The following is a 23,704-nucleotide window of genomic DNA, read 5'->3' as shown; positions in this document are numbered from 1 at the left end:
AGGTGGTACTAGAAATCACTGACAAAAAGGGGATTTTTCAATAAAAATCTCCTTCAAATACTGGGTATTCATATATGAAAATAATTAAACTGTGTCCCTACTGTACACCATACATAAAAATCAATTTCTTGTGCATCAGAGCTCTACAAGTGAAGAGAATAATTATGAATATTTTAGAAGATAATAAAAAATATTTTCATAACTTAAAGGTAAGAAATAATTTCTTAAAACTAAACACAATTAGTTACTAATCATGAAAGAAAGGACTAATACATTCAATAGCATTATAAGTCTTTCTTTTACAAAGAGTGTAAAAACACTATGAATAAAGATCTGCAACATCTTTAACCAACAAATTAACTGACAATTAAAATATATTGAAAACTACATTTAATTGGAAAAAGGAGACAATCTATTTAAAAATAGGCAGAAGCCTTAAATCGCCACTTAACAAAAGAGGAAATCCAATTAGACAACCAACAAATGAAAAGATGTCAACAAGTTAGTAAAAATTCAAATTAAAATCACAACGTAAATCTATTCACAAACATCAAACGGGAACAGATTTAAAATTCTAATCTGAATAGAATGTAGATCAAGGGAAACACTTATATGCTGTTGTGAGTATAAATACTGTTATTGTCACTTTGGAAAATGTTTGAAGTCATCTCATAAATTTGCATTGTCACATACACTACAAACCATCAATTTCAGTCATAAATTTATACCTTAGGTAAGTTCTCATACATCTGCACTAGGGTATTTGTACAAGAGTATACAAAACAGCATTATTTGTTACAGGAAAAGCAGGAAACAACTTGCCTCCACCAATAACAGAATGGAAAACATGCTACTTTATACTATGAAATAGTCTAGTGAGATGGTGTATAACAAAACAAGAGTACTGTACTTGGAGCCAAATTACAGAGATTCATATCTGAGCTCCATCTCAAATAAACTCAACTAGATATTATTATATTTAATAATAATATCTACAGTTAATATGATAGTATCATCATCATCATTGTTAAAACAATGAAACTGAATGAACAACAGTCACATAACAGCATAGATGGCTCTTATAAATGTAACACAAAGCTAAGAAAAAAATAAACATAAATGTGTACAGTGTAATTCCATTTGTATAAACTTCAGAGACAGAAAACTAGATATTGTTAGGGGATATAAACAGAGACAGTAAATCTAAAACAAAGCCAAAAAAAATGTAATCCAAGTGTCAACACAATGATTACTTTTAGGAGTGGTAGGCAGATGTGATCACAAAAACAAAAACAAAAAAAATTAAAACAAAACAAACAATAAAAAACAACATCAGGGTTATTGGGAAGTTTCTAATTTGTGGACTGGACGGTAGTGTGTGATTATATTCTTATATTAGACATTAGTCTGCTCATTTAGATTTTACTCACTATTCTATGCATATATCTCCCAATTAAAAATACACTAACAGAAATAATTATATAGATAAATTTAATTAGAGTAAATGTGAGGGTTTTTTCTACAGTAACATAGAAACTTGCAACCAAAATGCTTCCTTGAATAGCAGAGGAAAAAATGTTCAGCCAGGAACTAGGTATATGTCAATAGCTATATGTGATATGTGATCAGCTGGGTTCAGATAACAATGTGAGGGAATACCATTTCTGATTTAATTTTGTTGTTTTGTAGACCTAGTGAATACACTCATGGATCCCTTAGAGAGATGTTTCAGATTAATAATTTGTTTTCCCTTGTCAATAATGGTCTTTCCATGAATCCTTCATTACACTCAGCCTGTGAAATTTGCTTTTAAAGTACAGGCAACATGTACTAAGCATGTGCAATGCTCACTGTAAAACCATCCATTGTGTGAAGAAGTCATTTTTAAAGAGAAGACAACTTGTTACAATAGGAAGTTTACATGTGTACTAATTTAAATGTTACTATCGTAAGTTCAATTTATAATCGTGAAAATGTCTTACACAGTAAAACACAGTGCCTCAGGTAAATTGGGAATTGAAATTATTTTGATGTATACAGTTTGGGCATGAGCCAGGTGAACTGGCTAGCATTCAGAGATGCTTCACCTAGCACTACTCTGAAATGGTTCTAATTACAATTTTCTTACCATCATCGAGTACATCTGGATGGCACTAAACACTTTAAATGTGGCTTTTTAATATTTTTATATTATGTAAGCTTATGTTTTGGTGATCAAAACAAATGTTGACATTGGTTTAAATCCTGAAATAAAAGTTGCATTTTTTTAGAGGCTCTTAATCCAGAGGTCAAGTGTGTCACACAAAAAGATATAGGAATAACTCCTAAATTCCTACAAAAAGGGAATTTAGTCTGTGTTTATATGACTGTTACATGATACCACCAGCACTACCCACAAAACAAATGAATAAATTATGTTTACCTAATATATTTCTAAAAGAGTCCATTTATTATGATGGTTTAAAGTTTAAAAGCCCTGAAACAGAATCTCTCAATAAACAAACTGAATTTTTTTCACTGGTGATAAATAAAGATTAAAAAATTAGAAGGTATGACCTTAGAATGTATGTTACTGTAAGCCTTAAATTTTTTCTGAACCAAACAGCTTGTCATGAATATCAAGAAGAGAATGCAATGAAAATTCTTTTCAGTGTTTATACTCACAGTGCTGTGAGGGATATTGGAAACTGTCAGCTTCAAAAATCTTCCTCTTAATGAAGCTCAGCTTCTAAAAGGATAACAATTTGTCCAAGATAAATAGTTACTAAATTAATCAAGACCAGAATCTGAGTCTGCTAACTCCTAATTTATAGCTTTCTGTGACAACATGTTGTTGAAGACTGCATTTATCTTATGAAGCTATGTAGTTCTTTTCCAGAAGTAACATTTTTTAAGCTTCTTTTGCTCTTTTCTTCAGGAGTATTCTTTTATGGGATACAATATAAATTTAATTATCATTTTAGCATTATATAAAAAGTTATAAAAATGAGGCATGCCACAACCAGAGATTCTATGCTGAACTCAGACTTGATAACCATACAGAAATAGCATGATGACTCACCACCAGTGGCTCTCCAGAAAGGCTGAGAGCCTGTTTAAAAGTTAATAAAACTTCTTCACCTTATTCTCAATAGTCTTGGCTGACAGTATCAATCACAATTCCATACAGACAAAAATAGAATCATGGAAAATCAAGGCTGCACAACCAGATTTAAAATCTACCAACGCAGAGAGCAAAGTCTGTGAGTTTGCAACATTTATTGAGTGCCTATTATGGGACAGGTTAAAACCCTATGACAATGGTGAATGAAAACAACCCCCACTCCTTCCCCCTGAAAATAACCGAAAAGTTCACAGTCTAGAGAGAGAGAATAATAACTAGCATCTGTTGAATTCTTATATGTTACCAACTGGCATCATCTATATCACCATATTTCATGCTACTCAATGATATATATTTTTACTCTCATTTTACTAATGAATAAATTGAGGTACAAAAAATGTTTCAAAAAACAAAAGAAATTGAGGTACAGATTATTTAATTGCATTACCCAAGTCAATTAGCTATTCTAATTTCTTCAGTTTATGTATTTCCCATAGGCTGAAGATAGTTAAATATAAAATTGTAGTCAGCTTCGGAGATGCTGTTTCCTGTAATTTCCAAATATTTTGGAAATCATAAGAATTATTTTTTTCTCAATAATTTACATTAAAACTGTCAGTTAAGGTACCTATCACAATTCTTACCTAATTACAATTCTCCTGAAAGTCTTTCTCTGGTTCTGGTATCTATCTTTAATTTTTACCAAACTCCTGGTATCTATGCCTAGACCTAAGTATTACTCATCAGAAAGTTTATCATAGATATTTAGACTGAAAGTTACCCTAGAAACCTTTAGAACTAATACTTTCATTTTGTTTCTTCAGGTGAGGAGACTAATCCTAGAAAAACAAAGCACTTTCAGAAGATGACAAAGCTGGATAGTTAATGGAAAAGTTTGGGGTAGGGGAAAGGATGAGGAATAAAATCTGAGTTCCTTACTCTAATCTGGTACTGTTTTCTATATTTTATTGCTTGCTAGCAGCTACTGAGATAAACGTTTGCACTATTTTCTAAAATAAATGTTGATAGATTGTAGGTGTAAGTCTGTCTTTTTACTACTTTATTTCCATCCAAGTTTATTTTCAGAACAATTCATTTTGAACACATATAACAGCTATTATTTTCACTTTCAAGCCTCATGTTCTACTTGCCAGTTTATTAAGTTAACAAATATTATTTATTAATCATAATACACACTGAGTATTATAGAAATATAAATTTCTATTAATCTCTATCTTAAAATTGAGTGTCTTAATTGCTCAAGATGTCAATTTAACTAACAGTTTAACATAATTGCTCTTATCTTCAAATCAAAGTAACAAAAGATTTAAGTAATGTAGGCTCATTAGAGAATAGCAAGTTTAATTTTTTGAATAATTAACCTGAGTAGAATTCTATGTTAGTAGCAATAATAGCTAAAATTTATATAGCATATAATAGATGCTGGGAAGTGTGGTAAACATTTTACAAATATTTTCTAATTTATTCCTCAAAATAAGCTATGGGACTGGTATTAATTTTATTTTTATTTTATAAATGCAGACACTGAAATCCAGGTAGGTTAAATAATTTACTCAAGGCCATGTGTAGCTCCCTAAAATGTAGAAACTCAAAATTTTTCATTTTTATAGAAATATCAATTTCCTTTATTTTCCCCAAAGAGCACTGATTATTTTCCACAATCTAATATGTTTAGATTACTGACTTAAATATCTGTTGCTAGTGGCAAAAACCTGGAATACAAATTGCTTTCTCTAAAGATGATATGTCACGTGGAAAATTAGAATTTTAAAAATAATAATCTAATTTCATTACATGAAGAATTTGTACAGAAAACAAATTCTTTGACAAGCCATTCCAACCAGGTCCAAGCCAGAGGGGGAGAAGGTATAAACTAGGCATATGTCATCCATCCTTTCCAATCAAATTTGCAAATATTCAAACAAGATCAGTTAAAACATAGAAATGTATAAACAGATCATATTTAATGCCTATCTTTAAAGGAGCTTTCAAGCTATGTCATCCAATTTGTCAACTATAATATTTTCCAAGATATAACACTTTATCTGTACAGCCACAGATCTTCAACAGAAGTTTCTACTAAGTTAAAAAGATGTTTTGATAGAATATTCAATACATGAAAATGTTACAAAAGCCATGGAGAGAGTTCTTTACAATTAGTTGATTTTGGCTTCAGGCTTGAGAAAAATTTTAGGTCCTCAGAGTTTATTTGCTATATTAGGGTTGCTAAGCGGGGATATGCTAAGCTTTAATAAAATCTTTCTGCTTTAATAAATACATGTACTTATTTTCTGTAACTATTTCCTTAAGGTTAGGATTTGCAGGTAGAATTGAGGTTTTACCCTGGATTGAAAATATTTCCCCATGGACTGCCTGATATAAACTTTTAAAGAGCTCCCTCAACTCTGAATTATCAGGCCTAAAACATCTATAGAAAAATATGAAATGCAATAAATATCGCTGCATTGGCAATCATATTACAACACATAAATGTATCAAAGTAATATGCTATCTATCTTAATCTTACACAACATATAATTGTGTCAAATTTAACAAAAAAGAAACAAAAATGTAAGCAAAAGAGAAGAAAGGGAGAAAGATGGTGCATGAAAAGAGTAATTTCTCTTTGTTATTCTGGTGGGGAGCATATTATTTATCTCTGTAGAATCGGAACATAAAATTAGACTAGAAAGAGTTCTTATGTCTGTGGAAAATATGCTATTCTTGAAATCAAATCAGAAGTTGAAGAAGAAACTCAAATAATAGTGCTAAATAATTACAAGTGTCCATTGTCGGGTAGTATAATAAGGTGTGGGAACTTGCCTTTTATTTAATACTCCAGTGAAATGAAGTATTACATTATCTATCTCAGCAGTTGAAAATGACTCAGCTCTATTTTAATATTTTCTTTTAACCATCATGAAAGTAGTAGTCATAGATACACATGCTGTTAAGATCTTAATAATAGAAAGTGTTGCCTCTTAGGCAGGTCCAGACTCTTTCCCGGACTCTCTCCTGGCTAGCCGTGGTGCACTACCCCCTTCAGGCTGTGTTCACGCAGCCAACCCCAGTCCTCTCCCTGGGATCTGACCTCCGAAGCCCGAGCCTCGGCTCCCAGCCCCCGCCCGCCCTGGCGAGTAAGCAGAGAAGCCTCTTGGGCTGGTGAGTGCTGGTCAGCACCGATCCTCTGTGTGGGAATCTCTCCGCTTTTCTCTCTGGACCCCTGTTACCCCTGTGCTCTCCTCCATGGCTCCGAAGCTCCCCCCACCAGCCCACCCTCCATTTCTACCAGTGAAGGGGCTTCCTAGTGTGTGGAAACTTTTCCTCCTTCACAGCTCCCTCCCAGAGGTGCAGGTCCTGTCCCTATTCTTTTGTCTCTGTTTTTTCTTTGTTCTTTTGCTCTACCCAGGTACATGGGGATTTTCTTGCCTTATGGGAAGCCTGAGGTCTTCTGCAAATGTTCAGCAGGGGTTCTGCAGGAGTTGTTTCATAGGAGTTGTTCCACATGTATATGTATTTCTGATATATTTGTGGGGAGGAAGGTGATCTCCATGTCTTACTCCCCCGCCATCTTGAAGGTCCCCTCAGTAAAGCTTTCTTGTTCAGCTTGAGATTCCCCTCTTTGCACTGTGCCCTGGAAAATGCCATACAGATGAAAGCCAGGATGATTACAGGTCTTATCCCATTGTCTCTCTTCTCTCAGGGATCACAGCCCTGCATTGCCTGTTTTCCAATGTCTGAAAAGAGTTATATTACACATTTGTTTGTTTGTTTGCCTGTTGTATTGCAGGAGATCAAATCTGGTTGTAGTTAAGCCATCATATTCATTAGCAGAAGGCCCCACACTTATTAATAGATTTTAAAAATTGTTTAAAATTGTTTTTATATATTAAATAGTTTTTGTTTTTTGATTTGTTTTATTTGTGCAAATCAGATATCTAGTTGACTCCTATTTAATGTACCTCAAATAACTGGCTTTAAAGTAATTATATACTCAAAATTTGTGACTACCTGCCCTTTACTTCGTATCATTCATTACAAGACTGGTAGGTTCTTTATTCATTGATCCTCTTATACACTCCTCATGGAAGAGAGAGTCCAAACTCAATTTGTTAAAGATCTAAAACTGTCCTAACTATAAAGTGATAAATAATAAAACATATAAAATTTACTTAAAGACAAGGTAAATAATATTTTCAAAGTAGCATGGCATAATTTAATACACACAAACCAAGGCTTGAATCTCAGCTGTTATTATTAACTTAGTGTCCCTTTCCAAGTTTTAGTCCTTTATGAACCACAATGTTCTCCTCTCTAAAATGGAATTAGTAATCCTTCACTTAATGGGATTAAAATAAATAAAGTATTTACTTTATAAACAGTCAATATTATGATAACACCATTTTTTCTTTTTACTGTTATTTCTATTTTTATTTCAAGTTTCCTGAAAGCTATGTTACCTGATTTCTAAATACAAAGGAAGAGAACAAATATTTTCTTTGTCCCTACAAAATGAATTTTTAAATTGAATTTTTGGTATTGTGTAGATACCACAATAATTAGAGACTTTAAATATATTACCTTTGTTTGTTATTAATACCTCTATAGGCCAACACATCAAATTTAAAGACAGTTATGTGTAGCAGTGCAGTTTCTGAACTATTTCATGTGTCTTGTGTCTCTGATCCAACCACTAATATGTGTCTTGAGCATAACAAGCAAGAACACCAATACTGTAATACTATATTCAGAGAAATCAACTTTTTTTTTTTTTTTTTTTTTTTTTTTTTTGTTCTAGGCGGGCCTCTCACTGTTGTGGCCTCTCCCGTTGCGGAGCACAGGCTCCGGACGCGCAGGCTCAGCGGCCATGGCTCACAGGCCCAGCCGCTCCGTGGCATGTGGGATCTTCCCGGACCGGGGCACGAACCCGTGTCCCCCGCATTGGCAGGCGGACTCTCAACCACTGCGCCACCAGGGAAGCCCCAGAGAAATCAACTTTACTGGTAATGTGTATGTTATCGAAAAGATGAGTAAGATGAATCATATTGTGAGATGAAGGACCTTGTTTTTAAGGTCCCTACAAAAATGTAGAAGTAGCTACTTTATTATCCTGACACTTTCTGTTAATGGTAACATGGGTCAATAAATTAAAACATTCTCTAGTGGGCTACACATACACTATGTTAATGCAGGTATATAAGCATAATCACAAATGACACAAACTGTGGCAAACTTGCCTGATATATGCAAGGATGATTTTACAGACTATTTAATTCTAAGTGGCATTGCAGTATATGTTAATTGGATGATTCATTTTAATATAGGAAGAAATAGTGAAATTAGAATTCATTAAATGAAAGATATAAACAGAAAGTCCTTAGTGATCTGCTGAAATCAAATATAAGAAAAATCTCAAGAGATTCATTAATCATAAAGAGTGATTTGGGGATATACGAAAGGTATTTTCCATTTCAAAGATGGTATGTGCCTTAAACCCTACATAATAAAGTTTTCAATTTTGTTGTAATAATTATTATAATATTGTTGGCCTGATTGCTAGATATAAAGGGCTAATTTGCCTCTGAAACATTTGTTTCTAATTATCAGCATTGGAGAGAATGAATTACCATTTTTTTGTTTTCTTAATGAATGTTAAGTGTGTTCTTATACGAATTAAAGGACATTACACTGTCTTATTTCAATCAGGTGAAACATGAACCAAAGCTTTACAAAAAAAAAGAAAATAAAAGGAATGTTAGAATGGGTATTAAAAAATGACACAAAACAAGTGTTGGTGAGCATGTAGAGAAAAGAAAACCCTTGTGCACTGTTGGTGGAAATGTAAATTGGTTCAGTCACTATGGAAAACAATATGGAGTTTCCTCAAAAAAATTAAAAATAGAACTACCAAACAATCCAGCAATCCCACCTCTGGATATATATCCAAAGGAAATGAAAACAGGTTATTGAAGAGATATATGCATTTCCATATTTATTACAGAATTATTCACAATAACAAAGCTATAGAAACAACCTAAGTGCCCATAATGAATGGATGGATAAACAAGATATGGCATTGGGAATTCACTGGTCGTCTAGTGGTTTAGGACTCGGAGCTTTCACTGTTGTGGGCCCAGGTTCAATCCCTGGTCTGGGAACTAAGATCCCACAAGCTGCACAGTGCAGCCAAAAAAAAAAAAAAAAAGAAGTAGAGGAAGAAAATATGGCATTTACATACAATGGAATATTATTCAGCCAAGAGAAAGAAGGAAATCCTGCCATTTGCCACAATAGTGATGGACCTTGAGGACATTATGCTAAGTGAGAGAAGTCAGACAGAGAAAGACAAATACTGTATGGTAGTACTAGCATGTGTAATCTAAAAAAAAAACTCCTAAAGACAGTAAAATTGTACTTGCCAGGGGATGAAGAGTGGGAGAATAGAAGAAATGGTGTTTAGGGGAAAAACTTGCAATTAGTAGATAAATAGTCCTTGAGATCTAATGCACAGTACAGCAACTATAGGTAAAAATATAGTTGACCCTTGAACAATGTGGAGTTTAATCTGCAAATAACATAGTTAGTCCTCTTTATCCACAGTTCCTCCACATCCTCAGATTCAACCAATCACTACCAGGCAGTACTGCAGCATTTACTATTGAAAAATATTCACATATAAGTGGACCCCTGCAATTTAAACCTGTGTTGTTCAAGGGTCAACTGTACTGTATTATAAACTTCAAACTTACTAAGAAACTAGATTGTAATTATTCCCACAACAAAAAATGAAATGATAGTTATGTAATGTGACAGAGATGCTAGCTAACACTACAATAGAAATCATACTGCAACATATAAATATATCAAATCAACATATTGTACACCTTAAATTTGCATAATGTTATATTTCAGATATATTTCAATAATCAAAAAATAATAATTTGTAAAGGTTCTTTTTTATAGTCCTAATTTTTCTATGGAATTTCTATTTTAAGTAGCATTTAAACAATAACTTATTTCTAATTTTATTAATTATAACATTTCCAATGTATTTTTAATTATGCTAGCTTGAGAGATTTCCTTTTATGTATTTGTTTTTTCTTCACAGTACATAGGTATGCTCATCAAAAATATGTAAGAGTACTTGTGATGCTCAAATGATATCTCATAATTTAAGTATCTGTAATTTCAACATGCAACTTCCCATTAGTTTTTACTTGTATGATTTAATTATTTCAAATTCTAAATATTAGATCTAGTTACAGGTAAAATAAAACTAAATATCACTGTGTATTGAGGAAATTACTAGTAATATTCACAATAGTTTTGGCTATAAGAATTATACTGTTTAGATACCAATTAAGTCACATTTTTTTTTTTTATTTTTGCACTATGCGGGCCTCTCACTGTTGTGGTTTCTCCCGTTGCGGAGCGCAGGCTCCAGACGCGCAGGCTCAGCGGCCATGGCTCACGGGCCCAGACACTCCGCGGCATGTGGGATCTTCCCGGACCAGGGCACGAACCCGCGTCCCCTGCATCGGCAGGCGGACTCGCAACCGCTGCGCCACCAGGGAAGCCCCTAAGCCACATTTTTCAAATATTCATTCAGATTTTAATGCATACTAATTGAGCTGACACAAGCTATATCGTTTTGTAGTAAACTAATGGAATATTTATAAACAATCTATACATTATATTTGGTGCTGGGGGAAAATGACTCTCATTACTTTTACTAGAAATTCAGTCTGTTGCTGATATTGAATATGTAGCAGTATTAACCTTTAAAACAAATAATAACTTAATGACAGAAGTTTGCTTCCTTTAGGTAAGAGGTTCCATCCAACAGATGAATCATATGACATAAAAACAGACTGAGTAGACAATAAGTGATTACCTTGACTGTTAATTTGACTAGGACTCATCAGTCTATCTCTCTTTAGAAATGAAATGAGAATTGGGGTATTTCTTAGACACAAAGAGGAATGCAGTCTAAGATGAATCAAACCCATTGCAAATACATGCACATGGACTCTGTAATTAGTCACTGGAAAGTGAAAAAGTTATGCCTTAAAAGGGAAAATGGCATTTTTTTAGGTCACATAAGCCATTAGCATGATTAGGTCCAAATGCAAATTGGAGCAATAATTTTATATAGAGGCAATATAGAGATGCAGTTTTTAATATTTTAATATTGATGAAAGCCAAACATATCTTACATTTGATGCCAAAACAAATGTTCCAGACACAGGTGTAATATGTGAATTTCCTATGTGTTTGCTAACTTATTAATTCATAGAATTTATATGTGAATCTTTCATCTGAATTCATTTATTTGTATTGATAGTACCACAGGATATTTTCCTTTTAATTAAATATGAATGTTTAATGAGACATAATATCTTCAAAAATTTTAAACTCTGAAGCACCTTTGAAATAAAACTGCCAAGCATTTGGATGTTACCAGTTGAGCACATGGTGATACAATCAAAAACAGCAAAAATTAGTGTTGCAATGAACATTGGGGTGCATGTATTTTTTGGAATTATGATTTTCTCCAGGTATATGCCCAGGAGTGGGAATGCTGGGTCATATGGTAGCTCTAATTTTTGTTTTTTAAGGAACCTCCATACTGTTCTCCATAATGGCTGTATCAATTTACATTTCCACCAACAGTGTAAGAGGGTTCTCTTTTCTCCACACCCTCTCCAGCATTTATTGTTTGTAGATTTTTTTGATGATGGCCATTCTGACCTGTGTGAAGTGATACCTCATTGTAATTTTGACTTGCATTTCTCTAATAATTAGTGATGTTGAGCATCTTTTCATGTGCCTCTTGGCCATCCGTATGTCTTCTTTGGAGAAATGTCTATTTAAGTCTTCCATCCATTTTTTGATTGGGTTGTTTGTTTTTTTGATATTGCCAAAATATCTTAGAATTAGAGCTTTCTGAATGTGGGAGTTTGGAACAACGTAATTCAATTGAAGAGACCTAGGGATAATAGCTAAATAAGAAATACAAGAAAACTCATGTTTTTCAGTACACATCAAATTTAAATATTGGTTTTTAAAAGTTTTGCATCATTGTAATATCATGTACAAACAAAAGTGATTTTCAGAGTCTTTCAGGTTAGAATACACAGAAAGCTTAGACTCGTACTGGATTACTAAATCTGTGTGCTCCTGTCTACACTTTCACTCCTTTCTCCCTCATAACACTAGTAATATCATGGTCACCATTTAATTTGTAATCATCATTATTAATCTCAGTATGCCTTTTATCTCTGTTTATTATATCCATCCCAAAATATAACTGCGTGGCTCCCAAGGCATTCCTAAGCCTCTAAATTCTAACTCCCTATAATTCTATGGAGAATAAGGAAATGCTCTGCACCAAATCTCTATCTTTATTTTTCTCCATATTACCTAAAAGCATCTAAAATAGAATATATTTTACGTTTTTGAAAATTTATTTTTTGTTTTCACTCAGTAGAATATAAACTCAGTGAAGGCAAAGTTTCTGTCTGTATTGTCCACTGCTATATCCCACCACCTAGAATAGCATATAACCTATTAACAGGTGCTCAATAAACATGGGTGAAATGAATATATGAATCCTGAAGAAAAATATATTTGCACAGATTAATCCTAATCATTAGACATATATTTTCAACTTAGTGTTTTTCCCCCCAGAAAGAAAAACTGAAATATGCCTCTGTCATAGTCAGTTTATACCACAGACTGGGTGGCTTATAAACAACAGAAATTTATTTCTCACAGTTCTGGAAGCTAGAAGTCCAAGATCAAAGCACCAGCCCATTCTGTGTATGGTGAGAGCTCACTTCCTGGTTCACAGACAAAGCCTTCTTGCTGTGTCCTCACAGGGTGGAAGGGGCCAGGGAGCTCCTGAGCCTCTTTTATAAGGGCACGAATCACATTCCTGAGGGCTCTACTCTCACGCCCTAATCATCTCCCATCTCCTAATGCCATCAATTTATGGTTAAATTTCAGTATATGAATTTTGGGGGTCAGAAACATTCAGACTATAGCATCTTACAAATGATCAGTAGTATCAGTAGTATCATACAGATTAAGCCAAATTAAAGAGAAAAATGATTACAAGGAAAGCAAATAATTTCCAATATCACTGAAAGGAGACTGGGAGGAAAGGAGAATTGAGTACAAGAGCCTCAAAACACCTTGCAACTCCACAGTGGATTTCTTAACTGACGAGAAATGGTGAGTCCTTGTACTACTGTGGTACTCACTCATTGACGAGGACTTTCCGGGATGCACAAGGCCTAAGCTGGCAAGCTGAGGTAGACCCTTAAGGCAATCACAGCTGGAGACCGTGGTTTCAATCCCCGCTGGTTTTCTCTTTACCAGCAATCGCAAGGCACACCTCTATGGCTGTCATATATTACAAATTTTAGTTGAGGGTCTATATCTTTGGGTGGAATATGGGGAATAATTTTCTTCTTCTAGGGCAAGATGACACAATAAGCCTTGCATGGCAACAGTACCATCCTAACAGATGTATATCAAATGACTGTATTTGAAGAGAGTAATGAGAAACAAATTCTGAGGCCTAGAAAGCCTATCATATGTAGAAATCATATGTCCCAAACCAAGGTTGGGCTTTAGCTGACACACACACACACTCTCAAAGTTAAAAAGATTAAAAGAACTAAGCCTGGAAACTATTAACAGGGTCATCCAAACAGTATGTAATTGGACTCTCCTTGAGGTCAAATTTTAAAAAGACTTTTTTTCCCCCAATAATGCATGCATTTCTTTATTTTTGTTTCTTTGTTGTTGGTGGTGGTGTTGTTGTTGTGGGGGGGGGGGTGAGAGGGTTAGTCTTCAACTCATCCTGAAAAAAATATACAGATTTTCCAGAATGAGATCAAGATGATTAGGCAAAGAGGTATAGAGATGCAGCCACCTATACTGGTCCAGTATAGGAGTTGTGATGGGGGAACTAACAGAAGGGTAGAAACAGTAATGACTATGGATGGTCTTCCATTTGGGCCATGCTCCTACAGGTAATTATCACATGAACTATATACTTCCACAGTGCTGAGGAACTAACATGAAAATTAGCTAAATAAAACAGACTAAATTACATCTCTGTCTGTCAGGTTAAAACATGTGTATTAGGGTTCTATTGTTGCAGTAACAAATTACCACAAATTTAGTGGACTAAAACAACACAAATTTATTATCTCACAGATTTTGTAGGTCAGAAGTTAGGGTGGGGTGGGGTTTCATAAGGCTGAATCAAGGTGTTGACAGGGCTGCCTTCCTTAATGGAGGCTCTGGAGAATAGTCTGCTTCCAAAGTAATTCAAGGTGTTGACAGATTCCATTTCCCTGTGATTGTAGGACTGAGGTCCCCCTTTCCTCCCTGGTTGTCAGTCAGAGATTTGTAATTGCTCCTAAATGCTATCTGTGGTCTTTCTCACACTTTCCATGTGGCCTCCAATAAGACTGGATCAAGCTGCTCTTATGCTTTCAATATCTCTGATATACATCTTGCTATATCTGACTCCAGTTTAGAAAGTTATCTGCCTTTAGGGACTCACATGATTAGACTGGGCTCAGTGAGATAATCCAAAATAATCTCCTTATATTAAGGTCCATAACCTTAATGACAATTGTAAAATTCCTTCCGCCATATAAATGTAACATAATCCATAAATTCTAGGGATTTTGGTATAGACACCTTTGTAAGTCTATTCTGATATATACATATAGCAAATTTCCTAAGTATACTTTTAAAAACAAAATAAAATTACCCAAATTAAATTTGAGTGCATGTAAACTATTTACATATGTATATATACATATGTTCATATAAATTCATGTGCACATGTATTTCTCCCAAATGTCTAAATCATTGATGCCAAGATATATTTTTCCATCTACTTCCTAACTGCTTCAACCCTACATTTCATTTAAGTGTGTGCAAAAAATCAAAACATATTTTAATAATTCAAACATCTTTGAATGAATGATTTTGATTTAAAAAGTCACCAAAGCGGGCTTCCCTGCTGGCTCAGTGGTTGAGAATCTGCCTGCCAATGCAGGGGACATGGGTTTGAGCCCTGGTCTGGGAAGATCCCACATGCCGCGGAGCAACTAGGCCCGTGAGCCACAACTACTGAGCCTGTGCGTCTGGAGCCTGTGCCCTGCAACAAGAGAGGCCGCGACAGTGAAAGGCTCGCGCACCGCGATGAAGAGTGGCCCCCACTTGCCGCAACTAGAGAAAGCCCTCACACGAAACGAAGACCCAACACAGCCAAAAATAAATAAATAAATAAATAAATAAATAATCCTTCCCTCTACTTAAAAAAGAAAAAAAGTCACCAAAGCAATCTCATTAATGAAATGTCAAGGGACTCTCACAATATCTACATTTAATTCTGTACCTGTTCCTCAACATAGACAATAACTCTTCCCTTTTCTATTGAAGGACATATTTGCTGGTTCTGAATTATGGTTACATCTTATGGCTTAAATCCAGGGAAACAATATTGTTTTAAAATAGACTTCATTACCTTGAATTTCTCTGAGGGAAATTCTGGGAAGAAACAAAAATGATTTAACTACTGTACCACTGCCTACATCAAAATATTATTATAATTATGCTGCAGGTAGCAAACTACTCAAGGTACCTGCAGCGTACAGATTAAGTGGTTCATTGGCCATCCATTTCCCGGGGGCGTTAGCTTAATCTACAGAGTATGTATAATGCATATTAATCCAAATAGCCCTGAACTCCAGCCATTTGGAGAAAGCACACAATCTTTCTTTAAGAATAGGTTTTGTAATACAATTTTTTCCTGGTTCTAATCATTAGCACTGGGTACTTTTAAACCTATCTGGAAGCCCACATTGTTACTCTAAAATACTTATCCAGAATTTTCACCCTTCTGAGATTACCCTACAATAAAAGGAGTAATGATGTCCTGCATGCGTGCCATGTCAGAAGATGTTCAAAGTATCACATCATAGGTAAAAATATGTAAACTCCCAGTCAGCATAATTATATCAGGTAGATAGCTCAAGTTAAGTAGAAAATTCCCACAGTATGAGATACTATATCTTTCTTTAAAAAAACACAGTGTCAAAAAAAAAAAGTATAGCTTGACCATTCCTACAATAATATTTATGGTCTACATACCAAACTTTCACATATATTTTAAGATTCTATGACATTATGTCAGATGGGCTTTTTCATTTGCTCTGTTTATTACATATCATATATGATGGGTTGACAAGTAGCTTGTGGCTTGGAACACAAATAAAATGTAACAACAAGCAAATATAATACCAACTATCATTTATAAATCAATGCTAGCTCTAATTCACTGATATTTACAGACTGGAAAAATCTTTTTCAGACTTCTGCTCATTACACCTATGTATTTAAGGTAAAATATCTACAAAAGTTCCATAATTCCCAATGTTATTTTTAATACTTAAAGTTAACATTTCTTGAATTAAGCTATATAGCAAAATAAAATAAAGTCAGCATCAAATTAAATATACGTTTTCTGGAAGAGAATTCTAAATAAAAATAACTTACAACAGACTTATCTGTAAGTCTCACATACTATTTTATGATATATAGTCAAAGTAAGACCAAATGATTTCAGTTAGTTATGGGAAAAATTAATTTTTTACATCAGCCTTGAAAATTATATTAAAAAACATAAAATTTTTAAATAATTCATAAAGTATCAATGGATGCCACCAATATACACAAATGGTAATTTTGGCTAAGATTAGACATTACCATTTCCTACTCAAGGATCTTGTATTAGGAGGGAAACATTACATGAATTACAGTTTTTAATAAATATATGCCATTAATAAATGAATGCAAAATCTCAAATAGGTAAATGTTAAAAGGAAATTAAGAAAAATTATTGCTTTTTTAATTTGACTTGAGACAACACTCTTATTAAACTCATCTTATTACTTTTATTCCTGTACTTACAGGCTTATATTCTTGACTGGTAAAAATCTTTACCCAGAAAATTAATGAAACACGAAAATGTAAAGCTTTATCTAAGCTATTTTTTCTCTCTTAAATTAAAAAATTAATCTACAGTGGTCTTACTTTAATAAATTTTAAAAGGATTTAATTTCTATAAATAATTTAAATATATTCTATAATACACAGATTTTTAAATTTTTTAACTTCTTATTTTTGTTCTGATTTAATTTGAAAACTGAAACAAAAATTATTTTATGAATAATCCCAGGAAAACAATGTTACATATGAACTAACTAAGCATCTGTCCTGATGTACAATTTTTACTTTCATACTTCTTAAATAATGTGAAGGAAATCTCTCCAAATTAGTCAGTGAGAATTTTTACAGCTGGCATCTTTGCTGCATAATTTGAGGGTTTGCCAGATGTTTGAGTGACAGTGAATGGGCCTGCTATATCTCCATCTAAAAGGTAACATTCTAATTGAAAATTAAATGTTATTACCCCTAATCATAAAATGTTCACCATTTAAAACTTAACTGGCTCAAATTTCTAGAACAGGCATTCTCAGTAGATTTTGTTCAAGACAAAATTCCAAAATCTAGAATTTTTGTGAACACAGTGGAAGGGCTTCAATCTCAAAAACACTAAACAATCAGTAATAACTGTGTTGAAATAATTATTTTCTGGTATGTTTCATGGTTTCTATAAACAGTGACAATGCTTTCTTTTTTCATTTGACCATCCTTCAACCCTGTCACTAAAGTTTAAGGTTTGAGCCCCGATCCTTTTCTATTGGATTCCAGGGAGGAAGTTTTTTAAATTTATTTTTTAAACTCTTGCCTCTTAATATTAGTAAGGCACATACAATCTAGACAAATCCTTGGCAGACATCTCCATAGCATTATATATAGTTAGTTGAGACAAAAATACATTTTGAATACTTATTAATAATTAGCATCTGTGAAAGATTTTAATGCATAATTATCTAGGACACAGTGCCTGATATTGTTGCACCAGAAACACCAATGACCAGCAAACACTGAGTACACATCAGAATGGTAGTTTTTAATAACCTCCTTTTTATGCTTTCTACAAGTGTCATTCCTATCTTTAAATATTATCTTAGGATACATAATGAAGGATATTTTCTTTCCGATACCTTTTATTTCCTTAAAAGTTATGCTTGAAGTGTTTATGGGTGTTAATCTATGATTACTTTTTCTGAATATTTATGTAATTTGAAGTGTTTCACAGGATTTTCTAATTTTAAATGTCTATAACTTTTGTATATTACTGTATCTTTCCATTGTTGGACACTTAAAAAATTGGACCTGCACTAATATCAGAGAAGATTTGGTTTTAAGTTTAGTGCATAACTCATAACTTTTCTCCCCTTTTTCAAACTGTACAATTAACCTATCATTGTATAATCTTATATATATTATATATACATATATAGATGACATATACATATATATTAGTGATATATACATACATATAAAGGTATTTGTTATAAGGATTTAACTCACATGGTTATAGAGACTGAAAAGTCTAAAGATCTGCAGATGCAAGCTGAAGATCCAGGAGAGCCCACAGTATAGTTCCAGTTAGAGTTCAAAGGCCTGAGTACCATGAGAACCAAAGCTGTACATTTTCATCTGAGTTCAAAGACCAATGTCCCAGCTCAAAGACAGGCAGAAAGAGAGAATTATTCTTTAATCCATGTTTTGGTTCCAGTCAGGCCTTCAGTGGATTGGATGAGGCCTATCCACACTGAGGATGGCAATTTGCTTTACTCGGTCAAATGATCTGAATGTTAATTTCATCCAGACACACCAAAAATAATGTTTAACTAAATATCTGGGCATGCCATGGCCCAGTCAGGTTGACACATAAAATTAACCATCACACTTGGATTCATAAATATTGGAAAATTATTTGACTATGTGGCCAAGAGCATGGAAGAGGTAACATTGGAATACTGAGTTCAAGGACATCTGGGGAAGAAACATGTAATTGAACCAATAGGAGTTGACATAAAGGTTAGGATCTTTGTCTCATGTATTAATGACTGCCAGAGAACATCCGCTGTAGAAAAGATGTGATTGGAAACCCCAAGACAACAAACTGAAAATTACTAGGAGAAACTCCTTAAGGTAGTATAAAAGGCAGGATAAGTTATATTAATATTAAAACCCAACAACTTTTATTTATACAAACAATGGGTAGAAGAGAGCAAAAGGAAACTCCAGTTAAAATAGCAACGAGAAGTTAAAATGTCTAAGGATAAAACCAAAAAGAAATGTGTAATGTTTTTAAAAGTAAAATTTTAATGAACTCAAAAAGGACTCTGAATAATTGAACAAATGGGAAAGTTACCACCTCTGGGGGGGATTTTATGATTTATGCAATTACTGGCACCAATTCTTTAGCTTTCATTAAATTCCTATCAATGTCATGGCCTCATCATGAATGTAAGGTTCCATTCCACATTGTGATTGGCCTAGTAACTTACTTTGACCATATCTTTCTCTTTCCCTCTAGGAACACTATGATAGGAACATATTCTGGTTAGACACCAGTTTCAGAAGAATGAGTTTTCTCTTCTTTTAGAGAGGCAAAAGGCCTCCTAAAAAACATTAAGTCCCAAAGAAGAATAATATTATCAGAGTACTAATAACTAAGTCCAACAAAATGACTCATTTAAAAAAATTGTGTATGTGGCTTTTGGCAGAGAACTGGGTATGCTCAGACACATAAAACCCTACAAAGTTTCAGAGAGAATTTTATAAGCAAAGCACTTTCAATCTAGACCCCAAAACAAAAAATGCTTGGCCTGGGCCCCAAAATTTCAACTGTCAGGAATTAGGGGATGATGGGAGCCACCAAGACACACACACACACACACACACACACACACACACACACACACACTGATGCATTCTTTAGAAGTGGCTGTGTAAGATGAAAAGGAAAATGATGAAAAGGAAATTTTCCATGATGTCAAGCCAAGAGCCTTAAAAATATGGATCTGGGAAATCATTCCAGGATTTAGAATTGAATGCCTAAGCAAATATCCACTACCCAAGCGTCTGGGTACCTGGTAACACTTGCCTAGTGTTTCAAAATTAATATAGAGTAATGACCGTTATGAGTCTCTGACTGTTCCTTTGTAAAATGAGAGCGTGTATTATGTGTGTATTCTTTCCCTGTACACTATTTTACATAGGGTATGTGTAATACAGATAATTTTTTTTAGTTCATAGGTCTATGGACCAAGAGAAATTGCATTCCACCCAATGAGACTCACAATATCTTAGATTTCTAACTTGATGCCATGATTAGATGAGACATGTGGTAGTTATGGAATGGAGATGAGTGTGTTTTACATGCAGGAATGACATGAATACTTGAAACCAAGGAGGCAGACTGTGGTGTATTGAATGTTTTGATCCAATATTCAATTATTCCTGCATTCACACAATGGCCTCAAAGTGGTCATAGTGTACTTCCCTATCTGACTTCTAGCTTGACTATGACTTGCTTTGGCTAACGTCATATATCTGGAAGTGACAGTATGCTAGTTCCAATCCTAGAAATAAAGTGATCTTACATGTTTCCACTTGCTTTACTTTACTTCATGTCACTGCCCATGAATAGAATATCATGGTGTATTGGTCTGTTTGGGCTTCTATATGGCTAGGTGGCTTATAAATAACAGAAACTTGTATCTCACTGTTCTGCAGGGTGGGAAATTTAAGCCACTAGCAGATTGAATGTCTGGTGAAAGTTCCCATCCTAATTCTTAGGTAGCCATCTACTTGCTACACCCTCACATGGTAGAAGGGGTGAGGGGGCTTTCTGGGCCTCTTTTGTAAGGGCACTAATCTCATTCATGAGGGATCCACACTCATGGCCTAATCACCTCCTAATACCATCATCTGGAGGTTAGGATTACAACATCTGAATTTCGGAGGGACAGAAACATTTAGACCATAGCACCTGGTAATACTGTTATCTAAGGAGAATGAGGAGAGTTACCCCAAACAACCCATAGTTGATTTCCATGAGAAGTGTAGTGCCACACAAGGCAAGTCCAGTCTGAAGTCATTAAACAAGAATCCTGAGACTACATGATTTTCGTTTTAAACAAATGAGAATAGAGAAGAATTGTCATATAGCACTTTCATGACAGTCCTTCAAATAGAATGTCATAAAGATTCAGGTCCTTCATATTTATTTTCCAAAATGAACGTGATCCTAAAAAAATACAAACTTTAAGAAAATGGAATTAGACAATCCATACTAATATTCATCTGGGAAAAAATGAGCAAGCAACTACCTTAGGGAGTTCTTCAAAAGAAGAACAAAATATTTAGATGGACTAGCCCAAATATATCCAATTAAACTAGTAATTAAAAGTGTGCAAGTACCACACAAATAGGCAGACAGATCCATAGAACACAATAAAAAAGAGGCTAATGAAAATATAAATAAAAATTAAGGATATAATTAAGGCAATATCTCAAATCATTAGAAGTTTTTTTTAATAGCAAGAAATCATCTGAAACAGTAGTTAATATGACCTCTCTGAACATACCACATGAGACCTATAAATACAACGTAATTTTTAACAAACTGCAGTCTGTTTAGCATTGTACTTCTCTTTGTTCTCCCTTCTTTCTTTCCTCACTTCTTTTTGTCCTTTGCTTCTATTGATACCTCCCAGGAGCTATAACCTTTCCCTTAATAAAGTATTAGCACATTATATTTTTGTCTCAGGTTCTATTTTCTAGGCAATCTAAGTTAAGCTAGGGGCAGCCACACTGGGGCCAGTTTCTTACTGGCTACAACGAGAGCCTTTCCAAAACCAAGCTTTGCCCACCGGGCCAAGAAGATCAAGAACAAGCTCTGAGTGCACGAGGACCCCAAGGACACACTGCTGTAAGAATTCAAGGAGATCACCCATCTGAAATCTCATCTGGAGAAGAAGATTCTGGAAATGTGACTCTGGAGGAAGAGCAGCAGCATAAAGAGCTATACCATAAAAAGCAGCAGCATAAAAAGCAGCATGTCAGCCCTGGTGGGGTACCATGAAGGACCAGTAATCAAGGTCTGGGAGGCCAAAGAGGAGGATAACAATAACAACAACCACCACCTACCCAGCCTCCTGGAGCTAGCCTTGGATAAAAACATGGATAATTACCTGTAGGTGCAGAAGTAGTAGAGGATGACTGCAGCCTGGTGAGTGAGGAGAAGCAGAAGCTGATGGAGATGAAGGAGAAGATGCTGGAAGACCTACAGCAGGAGCAGCAGGCCACAGAGCTGCTTGCAGCCAAGTACAAGGCCATGGAGAGCAAGCTTCTCCATTGGGGCAAGAACATCATGGATCACACCAAACAGCAGCAGAAGATACTGAAACTGAAGAGTGATGAGACTGCCAAGCAGAAATGCCAGTAGCAGGAAATACAGCAGGAGGTGATGATCTGAGATGAAGAGACCATGTAGTTCTGGGGCAGAAGTCAAACCCAAGAAACTCAAGGAGCTCCATGCCAATCAGCAGGCAGTGAAGGCAGAGATCCAGGACCAGTATGATGAGTATATCTGCATGTAGCAGGACCTGGAGAAGGCACAGAATGAGCAGACCTGGGAACTCAAGTTCAAGTACCTACTCATCAAGAACTTCATCTCCCTTGAGGAGAAGGACAAGATCATAAACCAGGTTTTTCTAGACTGTGAGGAGGAGCAGTAGAAGGTCCAGCCACTTGTGCCAGCTGTGTTTAACAACAGCCCAAAGCAGCAGCAGCCCATGTCTTCAGTGGACTACAAGAGGCCTATCAGCTGGCACACTCAGTTACCATGGCAATGGGGTCCCACCCCAGCCACATGCCTGAAAGTACAATGTTTTTGGAGTTGGATATATCCCCTTCAGATGCGTTTGTGATGGAATCCTCTCATGACTAAGAACAAGAACCCATGCACTTGGATATATCCTCTTCAGATGCATTTGTGATGGAATCCTCTCATGACTAAGAACAAGAACCCATGCACTATATATGCAGAGGCTCATGCAGCTAAAACAACTTTCTGGAAATAACATCCAGGTCTAAAGTCTGAAAGTCCAGGTCCTGGTGCCAGAGTCCTCAGTGGCCTCCACCCTCCACCACACATATCTCACTGGCCTCTGCTACCCTGCACCCTGTGACAGTGCTAGACCAAAATGACAATCTGCAGTCAGGCTGCCCATCTGACAGACTCTTGGGGTGGGGCAGCCAACCCTAGATCATCTCATCACCTGCTTGGTGTATATGTGCATGTATGTGTGCATATGGTTGAGAAGATGAAAATCTGGCAGACCATGCCTCTACCTGTTCTTCTTAGCCCCCTTTATTTCATTAATGTTGTATTTGTGGAGCTCAGTGTGGGAAAAGATGTCCTTTCCTGAGCATTCTGGGCCTTCCATGGTCACTGCATAGCCTCCTTTTCTTCTGACATTAGACACACCCAGTGAGACCTTAAGCTTCTCCCCACCATCTGCCCCCAGAAGGGAAGGTGGCTAGTGTCTATGAAGAAAGTAG

The 23,704-nt window shown here is 35.1% G+C and overlaps 1 pseudogene; it reads left to right on the top strand.

Annotated features, from left to right (window-relative positions):
- Positions 1-1,973: 1,973 nt before the first annotated feature.
- Positions 1,974-23,408, top strand: LOC131758172 (kinesin-like protein KIF3C; annotated as a pseudogene).
- The last annotated feature ends 296 nt before the right edge of the window (positions 23,409-23,704 follow it).

This window comes from Kogia breviceps, chromosome 6 (assembly GCF_026419965.1).
Source record: "Kogia breviceps isolate mKogBre1 chromosome 6, mKogBre1 haplotype 1, whole genome shotgun sequence".
Classification (NCBI taxonomy): Eukaryota; Metazoa; Chordata; class Mammalia; order Artiodactyla; family Physeteridae; genus Kogia; species Kogia breviceps.
Note: the sequence above shows the minus strand (reverse complement) of the source record. Positions and strands in the feature narration are given on the sequence as shown.